The sequence below is a fragment of the Eucalyptus grandis genome, chromosome 7, assembly GCF_016545825.1.
Source record: "Eucalyptus grandis isolate ANBG69807.140 chromosome 7, ASM1654582v1, whole genome shotgun sequence".
NCBI classification, from domain to species: domain Eukaryota; kingdom Viridiplantae; phylum Streptophyta; class Magnoliopsida; order Myrtales; family Myrtaceae; genus Eucalyptus; species Eucalyptus grandis.
In genome coordinates, this window is record NC_052618.1 from 47,692,681 (window position 1) to 47,711,538 (window position 18,858).

The following is an 18,858-nucleotide window of genomic DNA, read 5'->3' on the forward strand; positions in this document are numbered from 1 at the left end:
CGAGATTCAATCATCCCTGAAAGGGCTTGCCCTAGATCAAGCCTTCTTGAATTTCTAGTTAATCACGTGTAAAAGAGCTCTAATTTCGTTGTGCTAACTTAATCCATTAGGCTCATCGATAATGAATCAGCTTGTATAAGTTGATAAATTTCACATTATAGAGGCTTGAGGGGAAAAAGAATCCTTTTGAATTATGTGATGTTTACAAAGTGAATTAAATCTGCAGATCATGCACTAAACTATCGACTATGCGAATTTATTGACAACGACAGTATATGAAAAACAAGATCATAGTTTCTATGTCAATTTTGTGGACTTCGCTATATCTCTCCTTTTTTTTTTTTGGCCAAAATGACAGGACCTCATCGAACTGCAGAAACATGAAGGAATATTAACATCAGCAAATCAACAATAATATCACACTCAAATAAGAGTTGGTAATTCTTTTTTTTTCTTGGTCGAAAGAGTTGGTAATTTAAAACTAGTTAATCTAACAAAAGTTGATAAGTATTCTAATGTAGGTTAGATAAAAGCATAGCAATTATCCCAGTTTTCTTTTTTTCCCTTTTCGAACATTTGATCCGACTCGTCCTATGATTCTTGCAGACCACCGTTTCAAGAGCTCAAGTGACAATTATATCCACAATCTTACATGAGATGTAAGTGGAAAGTAGAACACGAAGGAGTTGTGAGATCAAGAGGATGAAAAGTATAATAGAAACGAGAGCAAATAAAACCACAGTTTGTTGTCGGTGACCGAAGATAGAGAGGGATTGCTTGATTTTGGTTTAGGTTGGAGACCACACATTTGATCAAATAATGGGGACGTGAGTCCTTGAATTGTCCGAAATGCTTTAGCCGAAACGATAGCTTACTCATGTACAATTCCCATTTTCTGTCTCAATCCACATCAACTAAAAAAAGAAATCCTAATAATAATCACCCTTCTCTCTCCCTTCTGCCTCAGACCGTGCCTTCGTCCTCACGGCCGATCGGGCTACCCCGTGCATGCATGTAAAATCTCCTTGAGTGTGTCGAACCAGTCCCAACAAAAGATGGTATCCGAAACAACGCGTTCACTGGAAACTTCGAAAAAGATGACCCCCATTCAAATTGGTTTAATTTCCTGAGGAACGGGAAAAACGTTGGCTTCAATTTTACCTAAAACGTCTCTTTGAATTCTAACTCGGTGCTAGCTGCTTTTATTAGTGCCCTAGTAATAAGTTCGGCGGCCATGAACCGGTTCGGATGAAGATTAACCCTAATCTTCGATGACCCAGGAACCTTGGGAGCAAGAGCAAAGGTGGTGGGAGATGAAGAGTTCCATAGTATACTCGATGCTTTGGTTGAGAGATAAGTTCTTGGATTGTTGATATCGGATTTCGTGTCTTTGCTTGAATAATGATCAGCGAATATTTGGAAAATTACATCTTTTCTTTCTCTATTTTTTCCCTCTTAAGGGTTAGAGTGTTGCCTCCGCCCCCCTTTGGAATGCTGAGTTGGATTTTTCCTCAACCCATTTTGTGACACCTCCTGCCATGGAACAAGTAGGTCCTACTAATTAACGTCAAGTCAATACATACAATATTCAAATCTCTAGCATACATCGGATGGGAGGGATTGTGTCAAGTGATATATGAATCAACACCTATTCTTAAATGGTCACTATCTTTTGTGGTTATTTTTAGTACTTCATTTGAGGGCGAATTCACATAGAACAGACTAAATCATTATTGAATTTGTTCCGTATGCAAATCACAACTTTTTTCTAAATTAGGGCGATTGTTATTATAGTACAAAGGGAGACTAACGTGACTTCAAAATGAAATTTGGGAAAGAATAAGAGTATAGGAAACTAGGAATGATTCATTGCGGAACAATGCACTTTCTTCAGCTTCAACATCAATAAAAATATGATAAAAGATGGTGTGAATTCAAGTGCTAGAGACTTCAACGTGGGGTAATCTACCATTTCACTGTGGGACTAATGGGGTTGCATCCATTAATTTCTTTCAGGCCTAAGCTCTGATATGTAAATTTTAAATATCTTGAATGCTCTAATGGCGAAAAGTATTTGACGGTAGATTAGGGGCGGATATTTATCCACCTTTAAATTGAAGTATTTATTCGATTTTCTTTTTTTTTGTAGAGATACTATAGAAAATCCAATTCATACATCAAAAAATGACTGATCCTTTGATTAAGTTGATCAGCACTTGCTTCAGATGCCAAAATGATTTTCGGGCGCACCCTTCTGATTGAATTGAAACTACATACTAGCCTTAACCACGAGAATCGAGTACGAAACGTACCACATAAAGAAACCATGCAAAGCCAAAAGAGAGACATCAAGACCACACCCAACTACACGAATTCCTCGTTTTACTTCAGTAGCTATGGCGATTACTTCTTGCGCAGGTTGCGGAAGTAGGACGCCGTGTCCTTCTCGAAGTCGTCCCGGAAGATGCGCATGTCCCTCCCGGGAGCTTTCATGGTCCTTTTTCCGCTGGACCTGGACGAGTCACCCATCAGACTATCCACACCCACGGCCAAGATGGCCAAGCCTGCAATAGCTTCCGCGGCCGTGGCAGCACCACTCGACTCCCGCCCTCACCGTTTTCCTCTCTGCCTTTGCTCTCGCGCCCTCCCATATCGATTCTAATCGATATGCCTTCGGATATGACCAGCAATGAGGTCTCTCTAATGTTCTATGTGACTTGTTGCTTTGGTGGAGACCAAGGTGACTTTTGGGTGTCTATTTATAGGGACTTTGTGATATTTCTAGTATGAGTACCTAGAGGGGGGTGAATAGGTGCCTAAACAATTTATCGATATACGGAAGCGATTCTTAACATATGATAGAAAGTAAATTCTCTCTTAATTAACAAAATGAAATACGATTGAGATAGAGAGAGTAAGGAAGAGAAAATTGAACACAGGATTTATAGTGGTTCGGCTTATTCCAAGCCTACGTCCACTCTTCCGACACCCCCACCGGCTGGATTTTACTATGATCAAAAGAGAAGTTACAGCACAGCTTTGCCTTGATTCCACAGTGTAGATGTTTTACCACACCTCCTCAAGGTCTCTCACAAATATAGACTCTCTTTTTGTATACAAGTATTCGCTCAAAAGATTTATCTAAACAAATAGGAGCTTCGACTTTGGAATTCTTCTATCGCGCACACCTCGAACAACTAAGAACGTCTTCCTTATATACTCCTTTATGCCATCATACCCGTTGGCACTTACCAAAGGAATTCCTCCAATCTACCCGTTGGACGGAATCAATTAGGAAGATCGTTCGAGCTATTAAAAGAACGTGTTGATAGCCCATCAATCTGTTCGCCCATACAATCGTGGATCTCGGTTTCCATAAGTAGAACCTTCCAATAATATTTAGACAATCATCGAATCTTCAGTCATTGAATCAATCTTGATCAATCAAAGGATTCTCGATACGTCTTCTCCAACCACGAGATCTTCTCCGATGATAAGGTTAAATCCCGACAAAACATCCAGTTCTAGATAACCTTTCTTCAACGGATTAGAGACTGTCAATGAGGATAGACTTTGAGTCTTGAGTCTCGGTTGTCCTAAGTCTTCGACTTTAACCAACAGAGTCTGCCGACCTTCGAGACTAGACCGATGGAAACGTTTTGTCAACTTCAAAACACTTCACGAAGATTTCTCCAACAATCTCCCCATTTTTTATGGTGACAAAACCTTCCCGCAGATTTGGATAACTTTGACCCGCAAAACATTTCTTAAACACATATGCATATCTTATAGAGATGAATGGCTAAAAGATTAACACTAGAATCTGCAACCACAGAAAATAGGTTAGTCTAGTAAAACCATCCATAAGATATCAATACTTGTTAATAGAAGCAGTCAAGTCCAAGTCTAGATCAGATCTTATCCAGACACAAAACAAAGTCAAAGTCTGTCAAAAACAGTTAAACAACAACATAATCCAACAAACAGTTAAAAATGATTGAAAGTTTTTGATCAAATCATGCATCTCTCCCCCTTTTTGTCATCATTTAAAAAGGATGAGATGAAGTCTTGGGAATGCGGACAAGCTGAAAATCTTCCATAGACTGAACGATGCCTTCCAGCCTTTTAAAGTCTTCCTTCAGCTGTACAACCTCCTCACTCTTGGCATTGGCCTGATTCGAATAGAGAGGGCTTGCATCTTATCATTCAATGAACAGGAAGAAGCTTGACTTTCATTCTTCAAACTTTGAACTTCGCATCCCAAGGCATAAATCGACCTTTCATTTCCAAGAGAAGATCCATGATTCTCGAAAATCTGCTCCATTATCGGTCGAGTACTTGCTTCGGCTCGATCTGCGCGAAGATGGTAGATCAGCATAGTCTTGTAGATTTGGTGATGACACTTCATGACCTTCTTCTGGAAACCGAGATGCATAAACATCTTCCGGGTCCGGGCGAGCGGCCGACTCCTTCACTTGCATCGGGATATGAAGACGTCACTCCTTTCTCCCGATCTCCCCGTTTCTATGCCTACGGTGGAGAAGAGATTTCCTCGAGTTCTCCTTCTTCTCTTGTTTCTTCTTCAGGTCTTTCTTTCTCGCTTCTTGCTCGCTTCTCTTTCTTCTTCTTCCTTCTCCTCTCGCTTCTTTCGTCTTTTGTTCCGATTCTTTCGTGGAACAGACGACCTAAATTCCTCAAAGCCATTGCGAGAGATGGTGATGTCTTCGTCATCATCTTCATCCTCAACGAGGAGAGCTCTTCTTTTCTTTGATGAAGCAGCCATGGGCTCCTTCCCTTTTCTCTTAGCGTGAAGAGAATTGATGAGATTTGGTAGGAGTCTTCTCCTTGAATTTCTCCAATTCCTTGCTCGGTTCCTTCGCACGCATTTTGGTCACCATTTTCAGTCCTACTACCATATGATCGCATGATCGAACACAAAAGATTTATGGGAGGCTGAATATTCGATGTCTGAATAACTTCGTAACAAGGCTTGGGTAAGGAGTTGACCTCTGTCCTTCATCACCGCTCTATACATGTGAAACATAACAAAATGAGGGGAGAAAACTTCTTACCACAGAGGATGGCATACATCAACTTTGCCTCGAACTTGAAACATCGGTTTTGGAAGTTGATTTCGCCGAAGGCAATTGATCACAATCTTGTGAAGCAAGATGTTGAATGCATTCATCCGTGAGTAGGTGATCTTCTCATCTGTTCTCCTGTCCTTCACCAGTTCAAGTGTGGTCCCAAGAATGGAAACTTTGATTGGTTGATATCTCGCCTCTCTCAACTTCTAACACATCTCGCCAAAGATATTCATATCCACAACATAGTCTTGTTCTTTAACACTCAAGGAGAATCTATTCGCATCCAAAAAGCTAAGATTTGAATAGAAATATGCAAATCAATTCGGTGTAAGCCTCGGTTGAGTCGAGCAAAACTTTTCAAGTTGAAGATAACCGAACTTTTCCTCAAGTTCACTTTCACAAAGATCCAGAAAATCAAAGTCCACACTTCTAGGGTTTATTACCCCACACTTCAGCAATTTTGAGTACAGATCCTTTTGTTCCTTTGATCTGAACAAATCTCCCCTTTTTCCTTGAATTTCAGCCGCAATATCCATTTTTGGTTGAAATAGACTGAACAGATTGTCATCGTCATTCCCATCTACAGATTCGGTCCCCAAATCACGAGGATCACTTGGGATATTCGCAAGGGTTTCCTCGGCCACCCCTTTACAAGCGATTCCCAAACTTTCCATTTTTCGCGAAAGATATATTCGTTCCTATATCCTTTGTCTCTAAGAAACTCATCAACATAGTTCAAAGGAGTACGAATTCCTTTTAAGGCACGATATAGCTTGTAAATAAAAGCGGGCTTTTGAACTCTTACGGGTCCGCATCCTCGATGATTTCTTCTTGATGCTGATGAACACCGCCTTGAGGACTAGATGGAGGAGACCGACGCCGCGAGAATGTTGTGGGCTCGATTGCTGATCCGGGAGTAACTTCATCTTCGAAGATCGAAGTGCGTAGGCCCCTTACTCATTCTCTGTGGTCCCCGCTTGCGATTCTTGAGGACTTTCGTGAAGATGACATCTTTCTCGGTGTTTGGAAGATTCCTTGCTTGACTTTCCCGTAAAAGATGACAACTTTTTGAAGATTGAGCGAAGAAGACAAACGGGAATTGAGGATCGATGCTTTCTAGGGTTTTTGAGAGAAAAGTGAATAGAAAAGTGAAGAGAAATCGACAGTGCTCGTTCGGTTAAAAAGAAGAGTAAACGAACCGTCACAAAGGAAATAAAAATATGCCTTTTCAAAATAATCTGTCTTTTCCGCAAAAATAGTTATTTCAAAAATAACTTCCCTTTTGAAAATGAATCGATGCAATATTTATGTTAATTAAATATAGCAACAATTTAAACACGGTCGATGATCGTACCTTTTCAAGATAAGATTGGAGAGAGAAAGACTTACATCCAAGGTCGAGCCAAGACAAAAGAGATAAAGTCTTGTAAGCTCGAGTCCGGAACTCATACCTCAAAATGTTGAGTCCGGACCGTATAGACTCAAATTGATTTTTCTCCAAAGGCTTTGTGAATATATCCGCCGCTTGATTCTTTGAGTCAACAAATTGAATTGAAACATCTCCATTTTGAACATGGTCTCTTATAAAGTGATGTCGAATCTCTATATGCTTTGCTCTTGAGTGGAGAATTGGATTTTTGGTGAGGTTGATAGCGCTGTGTTGTTGCAATTAATCTCCGTGCATGAGTCTTCAATTTCAAAGTCTCTTAGCTGTTGTTTTATCCATAGAATTTGCGAACAGCAGCTTCCAAGAGCTACATACTCGCTTCGTTGTTGAAAGAGACACAAGTGCTTTGTTTCCTTGAAAACCAAGACACCGCCCCGCTTCCAAGCAACCGGCAAGTTCCCCGAAGTGCTCTTTCTATCAACTCGCAACCGGCCGATCTCGCGTCGAATATCCCCGGAAGATTAAAGTCTCCCTTCTTAGGATACCAAAGACCGATGCTTGATGATGAAGCGACGTATTTAATGATGCGTTTCGCAGACCGAGATGAGATTCTCTAGGATCCGATTGAAACCTAGCACGATGCAAACACTCAACAAAATATCGGTCTAGAGGCGTAAGATAAAGAAGTGATCCAATAATGCTCCCTGTATGACTTTTGATCAACTTTCTTCCTTCTTCATCTTTGTCTATCTTTACTTGACATTGGAATGTCGACCTTTTGCACTTTTCCAGTCCAAACCTTTTGACAAGATCATTAGCATATTTTTCTTGATAAATAAAAGTTCCTTCCTCCAATTGTTTTACTTGAAGACCAAGAAAAATGTTAATTCTCCCATCATACTCATTTCAAATTCATCCCGCATAGACTTAGAAAATTTCTTGCACAGATTCTCATTAGAGGATCCGAAAATAATGTCATCCACATATATTTGAACAAGTAAGAAACTTTTGTTTTCCTTCTTGATAAATAAGGTCGTATCTACTTTACCTTTGACAAAACCATTTTGAATTAAAAACTTACTCAATCTGTCCGTACCAAGCCCGAGGTGCTTGCTTTAAACCATACAAAGCTTTTTTCGCCCGAAGACTGAGTCTGGCTTCTTTGGGTCTTCAAACCCTGGTGGTTGTTCCATATAAACTTCCTCATGGATAAATCCATTTAGGAAGGCGCTTTTACGTCCATTTGGAATAACCTGAAATTTTTATAACAAGCAAACGCAAGTAATAGTCGAATAGCTTCTAACCTTGCCACCGGAGCGTAAGTCTCATCATAGTCTATTCCTTCTTTTGCGTATATCCCTTGGCCACGAGTCTTGCTTTATTTCGTACGACTTTTCCTTTCTCGTTCATCTTGTTTCTGAAAACCCATTTAGCTCCAATAACAGTTTTACCTTTAGGTTTGGATGTCAATTTCCATACATCATTTATGATGAACTGTCTGAGCTCTTCTTGCATAGCTTCAATCTAGCTTTCATCAAATAAAGCTTCTTCTATGCTCTTTGGTTCAATTTCGAAACGAGTGCCACAAAGACTAGACTTTTCTCGCCTTTTGGATTTGGTGCGAATTCCTTCATTAATTTCGCGATTATAAGATCTTTGGGATGACTAGACTTATGCTTCCAGTTACTCGTTGATTTGTCTAGTTGATGATCTCTTTCTTTGTTTAGATCTTCACGAACATCTTGAAGCTGGTTTTCCGTAGTCCGAGATGCTTCTTGAGTTGTAGACTTTGGAGGGTGCAGAGCGTGTTCCGACTCTTCTTGATGAGTCGACTTGATTCATCTTGCGTTGAGTCTTGAAATTTGACATTCATTGACTCCTCCACAGATGCAGCTCTTCTTGTTATAGACTCTCGTAGGCTTTGCTTGAAGTAGAATATCCAAGGAAGATACCTTCATCCGATCTTTCTTCAAACTTACCAACTCGATCTTTTGCATTTTTCAATATGAAACATTTGCACCCAAATACATGAAAGTATGAAACAATAGGCTTCTTATCTTTGAATAACTCATAAGGGGTTTTCAAGAATAGATCTTAAGAAGACTCTATTGATGATATAGCATGCTGTTGAAATAGCTTCAGCCCAAAATCGAGAAGAAATTTTACTTTCAATTAGAAGAGTTCTTGCCATTTCTTGAAGAGATCTGTTTTTCTTTCCACAACTCCATTTTGCTTTGAGGAGTATATGGAGAGGAAAACACATGCTTACAAACCATTCATCACAGAATTTTGTAAACTCTTGATTTTCAAATTCACCTCCATGATCTGTTCTTATACTAGATATAACACATCCTTTTTCATTTTGAACCATTTTAGCAAATTTTTCAAAATACGAAAAGGTTTCAAACTTACTTGCAAGGAAATATACCCAAGTAAACGGAGTAATCATCAACAATTACTAGGCAATACTTCTTACCCCCAATACTTTGAGTTCTGGTTGGTCCGAAGAGATCCATATGCAGCAACCGTAGTACATGATTAGTAGAGACATAATTAATTGGCTTAAAAGAATTTCTTACCTGCTTTCCCCGAATACATGGAGTGCATGAATCGCCTCTTTTGGTATGGCAATCTGGTAGTCCTCGAACAAGCTGTTTTGAAGAAATTTTGGCTAATTGCTTCATGTTGACATGACCAAGCTTTTTGTGCCATAAGCTTGCTTCGTCTTGAATTGAGATAAGACATTGCGATTCATTTGGTTTCACATCCGGAAGATAGATATTTCCATGTCTTCGACCCATGAAAGACCGAGTAGAGTCTTTACCGATTCCGAACATGTTCCTTCTTGAAAGAAGATCTTGAAACCAAAAGATCACACAATTGACTAATGCTGAGAAGATTGTAATTGAGTCCTTCCACTAAGGAAACATTACTTATTGTGAGAGTTCCTATTTTCACGGTTCCAAATCCCACAATACTTCCTTTTTGTTTCCTCCAAATGAAACTTTTCCACCATTTACTTGAACAAGATTTATGAAGCAATTTGAGTCTCCCGTCATGTGTCTTGAGCATCCACCGTCAAGATACCACTTTACCTTTTCTTTGACGGACACCCGCAATTGAAAGAGAGTCTCAAGCTTTCTTTGGTACCCAAATTTTCTTGGGTCCTTTGGTGTTAGTAAGATAAACAAGATTAGCCCATACTTTCTTAACAGGTTTCCAAACCATAGGACACTCTTTTCAAAGTGATCCGGACTGTTGCACTTAGAACATCCGAGAGCATTTCTACCTACGGGTTTTACAAAAACTTTCTTGAAGTGATTTTTGTAAACCTCACTCGAGAGTCTTTTTTAATTCTTTCTTTTACTTTAGGAAAATCAATCAAGGGGATTGTTTCTTCTGTCATACCTAGACCAGACTTATTGAAGTAAGGTCTTTGTCTTTGAAAGAATTTTCTCAAGTTTTTCGACCCTATAGAAAATTTCTTTGATATATTTGATAAATCTGTTTTTAAAAAGCATTTTCTTTTAAAAGATTATCTTTATTTTCTTTAAGATTGGAAACAGACAAGTCTAGACTTTTAACTCTTCGCTAAAACATTTTCATTTTGTTTTAGAGCTGAGTTTTCTTTTTTTCAGTTCGGAAATTCTTTTGAGAGAAGTCTTAAGACTAAAGCATAGTTCATCAATATATTTAGAAACTTTGACAGGAATTTTAAAATCACTTGCCTCAAATTCACCATGCGAGTCCGATCCCCGAGTTTGATCCAGTCTCGAGTCCGATTGTGCCATCGATATAGATTGGCATATTCATTATCACTTTCTTCACACTCGCATCACTCCAGTTTTCGGCTTTGAGAGCTTTTCGAAATTTTTCAGCTTTTCCTCTCTTCTTCTTGAAGAGGACAGTTGGGTCCGATGTGTCCCTTTTCTTGCATTCAAAGCGGACTACATCTTTACTTGGTTCTCATCATCAACGGACTTGGTCTCGCTGTCTTTGAAAGCTTTGTTTCTTTGAGTTGAACCTTCTTCCTTTTCTATTTAGTTTTCTGAATCTTCTTATCATGAGAGTAAGTTCCTCATCGTCCATATCATCTTCGAATCTGTATCATCGAATCATCATTTGATTTTAATGCAATAGATTTCTTACCTTTTGGATCTTCATCTTCGTTGATCCTTTCCACTTCATAGGACTGAAGAGTTCCAATCAGCTCATCGACAGATAGTGGCATGATTCTTTGCGTCTCTCTTATCGAAGTCTTTATGTGATTCCAATCCTGGAGAGTCCACGCAGAGCTTGTTTACCTTCATGGGATCGGAAGTTGGTTGACCTTGATTTTCAAGACCATTCACAATATCTCGTAAAACGACTAAACATGTCGGATATTGATTCTCCTGGTTTCATTCTGAAGGCTTCGTATTGACCGAGAAGAATGTTGATTCTTGTTTCCTTCACTCGATCTGTTCCTTCATAGGTGATATGCAATTTTTCCCAAACTTCTTTTGCTGTACCACAAGAAGATATTCTATTATATTCAGTTGGTGATAAAGCACAATATAAGGAGTAAATTGCTTTTGCATCGAGTGTTTATCTCTTGATTATTTCTTCCTGAGACATTCCGCTGGTTTCTTCAGTTTCTTTTCCTCTTTCGTAGACTCGATGCGTGATAGGAGTAATTCCTTTTCTACAACATCCCATTCCGTAGGATCCTTTGATCGTAGGGAAAGCTTTCATCTTGTTCTTCCGGATGTTGTAATCCTTTCCATCAAAGTAGGGTGGTCTGGTATTGCTTTGCCCTTCCATCAGCCCCCCGTGCTAGCATACTAGCCATGGATCTTTAACTCAAGTAAAATACTTCAAACAAAGTGAGTACACGGGCTCTGATACCAATTGATATTTCTAGTATGAGTACCTAGAGGAGGGTGAATAGGTGCCTAAACAATTTATCGATATACGGAAGCGATTCTTAACATATGATAGAAAGTAAATTCTCTCTTAATTAACAAAATGAAATACGATTGAGATAGAGAGAGTAAGGAAGAGAAAATTGAACACAGATTTATAGTGGTTCGGCTTATTCCAAGCCTACGTCCACTCTTCCGCACTGACAGCCCACCGGCTGGATTTCACTATGATCAAAAGAGAAGTTACAGCACAGCTTTGCCTTGATTCCACAGTGTAGATGTTTTACCACACCTCCTCAAGGTCTCTCACAAATATAGACTCTCTTTTTGTATACAAGTATTCGCTCAAAAGATTTATCTAAACAAATAGGAGCTTCGGACTTTGGAATTCTTCTATTGCGCACACCTCGAACAACTAAGAACGTCTTCCTTATATACTCCTTTATGCCATCATACCCGTTGGCACTTACCAAAGGAATTCCTCCAATCTACCCGTTGGACGGAATCAATTAGGAAGATCGTTCGAGCTATTAAAGGAACGTGTTGATAGCCCATCAATCCTGTTCGCACATACAATTAGGATCTCGGTTTCCATAAGTAGAACCTTCCAATAATATTTAGACAATCATCGAATCTTCAGTCATTGAATCAATCTTGATCAATCAAAGGATTACGATACGTCTTCTCCAACCACGAGATCTTCTCCGATGATAAGGTTAAATCCCGAACAAAACATCCAGTTACGGGATAACCTTTCTTCAACGGATTAGAGACTGCCAATGAGGATAGACTTTGAGTCTTGAGTCCGGCTGTCCGGAAGTCTTCGACTTTAACCAACGAGTCCGCCGACCTTCGGACTAGACGATGGAAACGTTTTGTCAACTTCAAAACACTTCACGAAGATTTCTCCAACACTTTGGTGGCTTTGGAGTTTGGTCTGGGAGTTATTTCAATACTCAATGCTCTCTCTCTCTCTCTGGAAGCGTATGAGGCTTCCACTGCTTAAATTTCCTAGATCGACTTTAAATGAATCCCCGTCTCCCCACCAACCTCTTCTACTTTATGAACAAAGTAGTGTAGCATAAGACTATAAAGGGGAAAAGTGCCAAAAAAGTCCTAAACCTTTTGTCTTTGTGCCAATTTAGTCTAAACCTTTTTTGGTGCCAATTCGTCCTAAACCTTTTTAAGTTGTGCCAATTCAGTCCTTTCCGGCCAATTTTAGCCGGATTTTGCTGATCGGACGTCGGCCGGCCGACGTGGCATGATCGGCGCCGACGTGGACAACTTTTAATAATATTTTAATATTTTTTTAATATTTTTAAATACTTTTAATATTTTTATTTTTTTATTTTTATTTTTATTTTTTCCTCCAGCCGGCCGCCGAGGTTCGGCGACCGCCGAAGCGACCGCCGCGAGGGCGAGGGCCGGCGGGGCGAGCCTCGCCCATGGTCGCCTCGCCGGATCAGGCCATGGGCGAGGCTCGACCTCGCCGGATCTGGCGAGGTCGAGCCTCGCCGGCTGATTTGGCGAGCGGCCATGGGCGAGGCTCGCCCTCGCCGGATCTGGCGAGGTCGAGCCTCGCCGGCCCTCGCCGGCCATGGGCGAGGCTCGCCTCGCCGGATCCGGCGAGGCGGCGAGGGTGAGCCTCGCCCATGGCCTGATTCGCGAGGCGGCCATGGCCGAGGCTCGCCCTCGCCGGATCTCGGCGAGGGCGAGCCTCGCCGCCCTCGGCCATGGGCGAGGCTCGCCTCGCCCATGGCCTGATCTCGGCGAGGTCGGGCGAGGGCCCGGCGAGGCGAGCCTCGCCCATCGCCCATGGCCGATCCGGTGAGGTGGCCATGGGCGAGGCTCGCCCTCGCCGGCTGGAGGAAAAAGACAAAAATAAATAAATAAATAAATATAAATAATAAATAAATAAATATTAAAATATTATTAAAAGTTGTCCACGCGCGCCGATCATGCCACGTCAGCCGGCCGGCGTCCGCTTAGCAAAATCCGGTCAAAATTGTCGGAAACGATCAATTGGCACAACTTAAAAAGGTTTAGGACTGAATCGACACCAAAAAAAGGTTTAGGACTAAATTGGCACAAAGGCAAAAGGTTTAGGACTTTTTTGGCACTTTTCCCGACTATAAAGCTATTCAAGTTGTAGTAAATGTTCAAAAGGATCTCTTTTCCAAGCTGACAGAAAAGAGGACCAAGCTTTGGGAAAGTGTTTCACTGCATTGTATTCTGTATAACATTACAATGTACATTTATAATGTAAGAAAGGAAGAGTAAAATAAGAAAAAAGAATAAAATAGGAAAAGCAATATACATGAATATAATTTCCTATTTACTGTTCTAATCAAAAGATCTAATAGAATCAGAATCGTCTCTAAGATCTTCCAACACTCCCCCTTAAGCTGGTGGACTATATATGTCGAGGACACCTAGCTTGCTCAACAGAAACTTGTGTTGTCTTTAACATAACAGCTTAGTGAAAATATCTGTAGGTTGATTCACTATTCCGATGCCCTTTGTTATGAGAACTCCCTCTTTGATCTTGTCGCGAGTGAAGTGACAATCAACTTCTATGTGTTTTGTCCTCTCATGAAAAACCGGATTTGTTGCTAACTTAAGTGCAACATCATTATCACAGAACAATTCACTTGCTCCACTGACCTGTATTCCCAAGTCCGAAAGAAGTCCTCGTACCCAGACTATTTCGCAGGTAGTTTTTTCCATGACTCGATATTCTGATTCAACTTATGACATGTTAGTAGACTGCTTCTTTGTCTTCCATGAGATCAACGACTTTCCCAATTTAACACAGAAACCGGTGATAGATCTCCTAGTCATCGGGCAAGTAGCATAATCAGTGTCACAATAAACTGTCATCCCCATATCACATTCACGAGATAAAAATATACCGAGCCCTAGACATTCCTTCAAATATCTTACTACCTTTAAGGCTGCATTCATGTGTGACTCTTTTGGCATATGCATGAATTGGCTGAGTATCTGTACCACATAAGGTCTTGTCATGGTAAGATATATCAGCTTTCCAACAAGTCGCTGATACCCCGACGGATCCCTAAATAACGGATCTTTGTTTGAGATAGAAGAATGAAGATATACTCATGTGTTGTCAACTTGACATTCTGTTCGATGGGAATTACTGCTGGCCTGCATCCTGATAATCCAGCCTCAGAAATGATTTCCAAGACAAATTTCCTTTGACTGAGAGAAATTCCTTTATCAATCCTGGCAATTTCAATGACAAGAAAGTATTTGGGAGGTCCCAAATCCTTGATGTGAAAAGTGGAGTGCAAATATTCCTTAAGTCTTGCAACATGGGAATCATTGTTTCCCATGACCAATATGTCATCAACATATATCAGCAAATAAATCGATGATTTTCCCACATTTCGTATGAATAAAGCATGATCATGCTTGGAATGTTGGAAACCTGCATTGGTTAAAGCAGCAGTAAACTCGGCATACCACTATCTAGATGCATGTTTTAATCCATACAAGGATTTGCGAAGACGGCAAACCCGATACTCCCCCTGTCTACGTAATCCTTGAGGAAGATCCATGTAGATCTCTTCATCTAAATCACCATGAAGGAATGCATTGTGGACGTCTATTTGATGCAAGGACCAATTGCGGATTGCTGCTACAGACAAAAAAGACCGGACAGTAACTTCCTTCGCAACTGGAGAGAATGTTTCGTGATAATCGAAACCTTCTCTTTGAGTGAAGCCTTTGGCTACCAACCTAGCCTTGTAGTGTTCTATGGAACCGTTAGATTTGAACTTGATCTTGTAAACCCATTTACATCCGATCGGTTTTCGATGCGGTGGTAAAGGAACAACATCCCAAGTATGATTCTCCACGAGTGCAGTAAGTTCTGACTCCATTGTGCGCCACCACTTAGGATCTTTTGCTGCCTCGGTGAATGAAGATGGCTCATGTTCTTTAGAGATTCGACTGATACAAATCATATGTTCTCCTGATAACTTATTGAAGGAAAAATAGGATGAAATAGGATACTGTGTACCTAAAAAGTTTGCAGCAGAACAGATATAGTCTTTAGTCCACGTAGGTGGGCGAGTCTGTCTTCCAAAACGACGAGGTAGATCAACAATATTCTCAGAGGTCATGGATGATTCAGCAGCCATTGTTGTTGTGTCTTCTGCTGAAGTAGATGAAAAGACTTCCTCTGATGAAGCTGATAATTCCATCTCCGGATTTGAGAATTCTTGTGGTGCCGGTGCCATAGGAGTTGGAGGTGCCATAAGAAACCCATATGCTAATGAGAAATCTTCATCAATCAAGAGAAATCGATTGTTGTCTGATGAATTGTCTTGTGATGAAGGGTGCTTTTCTTTGAAAGGAAATGTGTCTTCATGAAAAATAACATCTCTACTAGTAAAGAAATTCCCTGTAGAAAACTCCATGACATGATAACCCTTCTGAAGAGGAGGGTATCCCATAAAAACACATTGTGTTGCACGGGGGCTCATTTTATCGCAAGGACCCACAGTCGTTGCATAACATAAACAACCAAATACTTTAAGATGGCTATTATTTGGCTGTCTCTTGTAAAGCATCTCAAAAGGAGTTTTACTATGAAGAATTCGACTTGGCATGCGATTAATCAGATAAGTAGCTGTGACCACACAATCTCCCCAAAATTCTTCAGGAACTGAGGCTTGATATTTAAGGGCACGGGCTACTTCTAAGAGATGTCTATGTTTTCTTTCTACAACTCCGTTTTGCTGTGGAGTATAAGTACAAGAACTCTCATGAAGTATCCCATGAGTAGACAACAAAGTTGCGCAATCAAAAGTAAAAAATTCTCGCCTATTATTTGTACGAATTCGATGTACAGATTTATTAAATTGATTCCTAATGAAGGAAAGGAAATTTGATAAATGAGTAAATGTCTGACTCTTGGATTGCATAAGATATAGCGAAGTGGCTCGACCATAGTCATCAACGATTGTAAGAAAGTAGCGAGATCCATCGCGATGAAAAGTATGGTAGGGACCCCAGATATCCATGTGAAGCAATGAAAAAGGGTTTTTAGCTCGAGATGTACTAACAGGAAAAGATGCTCGAGTTTGTTTAGCCAAAGGGCATATTGGGCATTTTGGATGGGGAAATCGAGCACTGTGACCCAATCGTTGATGCAAAAGGAGATTTTTATTATAACTAATTGCATTACAATAAATGCCTTTATTCAATAATTCTAAATCTCTTGGAGAATTGACCTAAACATAAAGCCCTTATGCCTCTTTATCCAAGCCCATCATTCTGCCAGTCAAAAGGTCCTGAAAGACACAATTTTTGGAATTGAATATGGCTTTGCAGGAATTGTCCATACATACTTTTACGACAGAAATAAGATTAAACTCAAAATCTGGAATGTATAGGACATTTTTAAGGACAAGGTTTTGACCAAGATGTACGGTGCCAATTTTGGTAACATTCATAATGTTTCCATTTGGAAGACGCACCGTAATAGGAGACTATGTGTTTTGCTGGGCACGAGAAATTAGGTACTCATTACAGACTATGTGGTCACTTGCGCATGAATCGATAATCCATGCATCAATAGATAATGAATTCGTTTCATGGGAAAAAGTACCTGAAAATCCTGCACCATTATCACCAGTCTTGAGTTGACTCAAAGCTTGCACAATATTTTCATATCGTTCTTGAGTGATAGTCTGCTGAGATGTTTCACCACTCCTCTGCATAGAAACCTGATAGACTGAAGACTCCATTTCCTTTTTGTTACTGGGTTTCCCATGTAATTTCCAGCATGTATTGACAGTGTGGTGTGGACGTTTGCAATATTCACAATATTTATTTTTAAACTTTGAATTTTGCCCACTGACCTTGCCTGCTGACATGGCATTTCGTGTGTCGTACGATGCTTTGTATATCGGCGCTGACGTGGCAAAATATCGACCGTCTAATTCAACCGAATAATTCATCAATCTGTAGCTGTCCGATCCAGCGCGTCTCCCTCGACTGTCAGATCCAGCGAGCTTATCCAGACCGTCCAATTGAGCGAGATGATCCCAGCTGTCTATCCGTGAAGACCTAAGGTAATCTCCGTCACTTCTCGCCGCCACAGCTGCAAACCCTTTTCCTCTCGGCTGTCCTGTGGCTCCGAGGTTTCCTCCGGTGCCAGTGACGTTTTTGGTCGAGACGAAGCCCGAGGGAAACATCACGAAGCCCATTCCTTCAGCAGTCCAACCATGTTCAGTTGTGGTGGCTCTCTGATTTTCCTCCTGCACGGCCAACTGGAAGATGGCCGAGAGGAGGTTGAGGGTCCATGGCAAGAATCTGCCATTGAAAGGCGGTGTATGAGTCATTTAAGGTAAGAAGAAATCTGGTGGCTTTCTCCTTCTCTCTCATCGCATAAAATTATCGGAGAGTGGCTTCTGGCCCCTCCAACTTGTCTTCGGCTGCTTCAATTTCGTTCCACAGAGACGACAGCCGGTTGAAACAGGCGGTGACCGAGAGGTTCCCCTGTTTTAGCTCGGTTAGGGTTTGTGTCAACGAGAAAAGCCTAGCCCTATATGATTTCCTGTACATCTCCTGTATGTTATCCCAGTATTTCTTCGAATCTTCTGTCGGAGGAAGACCGACGGCAACATCTGGCGCCAAGCAGTTTCCAATCCAGGTGCGCACCAACTTATTACAGCGCTGCCAATGCCTCTACAGTCGTTCATCCGCCGGGTAAGGTATGGTTCCATCGATGAATTCTTCTTTAGTTTTAGTAACGAGTGCTCGCCGAAAATCGCGAGCCCAAGAGTGGTAGTTCGCCAGTCCAGTAAGCTGTTGAATGATTAGGCGTAACTCCGGCCCGTCTGCCGGCAACGTGTAGAGCTTATCTCCAAGCTCCAGCCGGCCGCCATTGAACGGAAACAGATACGGCGGTCCGTGTGAAATCGGGTAGGGTTCCATTCCTTTACCTGGCATGAACCCGGGTCCCGGCATGAATTCGAGTCTGTGACCCGCAGTCGTCTGACCCGACTCACCAGTCGGGTCAATTCCATATGGATACTGGCCCCACTGTGCGGGATACCACGGGGCTAGAGGCCAGTAAGTTGGCCTCGGAATCTGTACTGGAGTAGGGGCAGGGGCGAAGACATTGGTCACCTACTCTTCTCCGAGTTGATCCGTATCGATCAAAAGATGAAATTTGCTGATCTTGGGTTGATGAATCTTCTGCTGAGGGATTCATAACGTTCTTGTCCTTTGCCATGGTATTGAGAATGAATTCCTAATCGTTCTTTCAATTTGTTCCGCCTAAAGGAATGCACAGCAACAAATCAAAGAAAGAATCAATGGCAATTCAGAAGGTTGCGGAAGCTAGGGCAGGAAGCGAATGCTCTGATACCATGACAGAAAAGAGGACGAAGCTTTGGGAAAGTGTTTCACTGTATTGTATTATGTATAACATTACAATGTACAT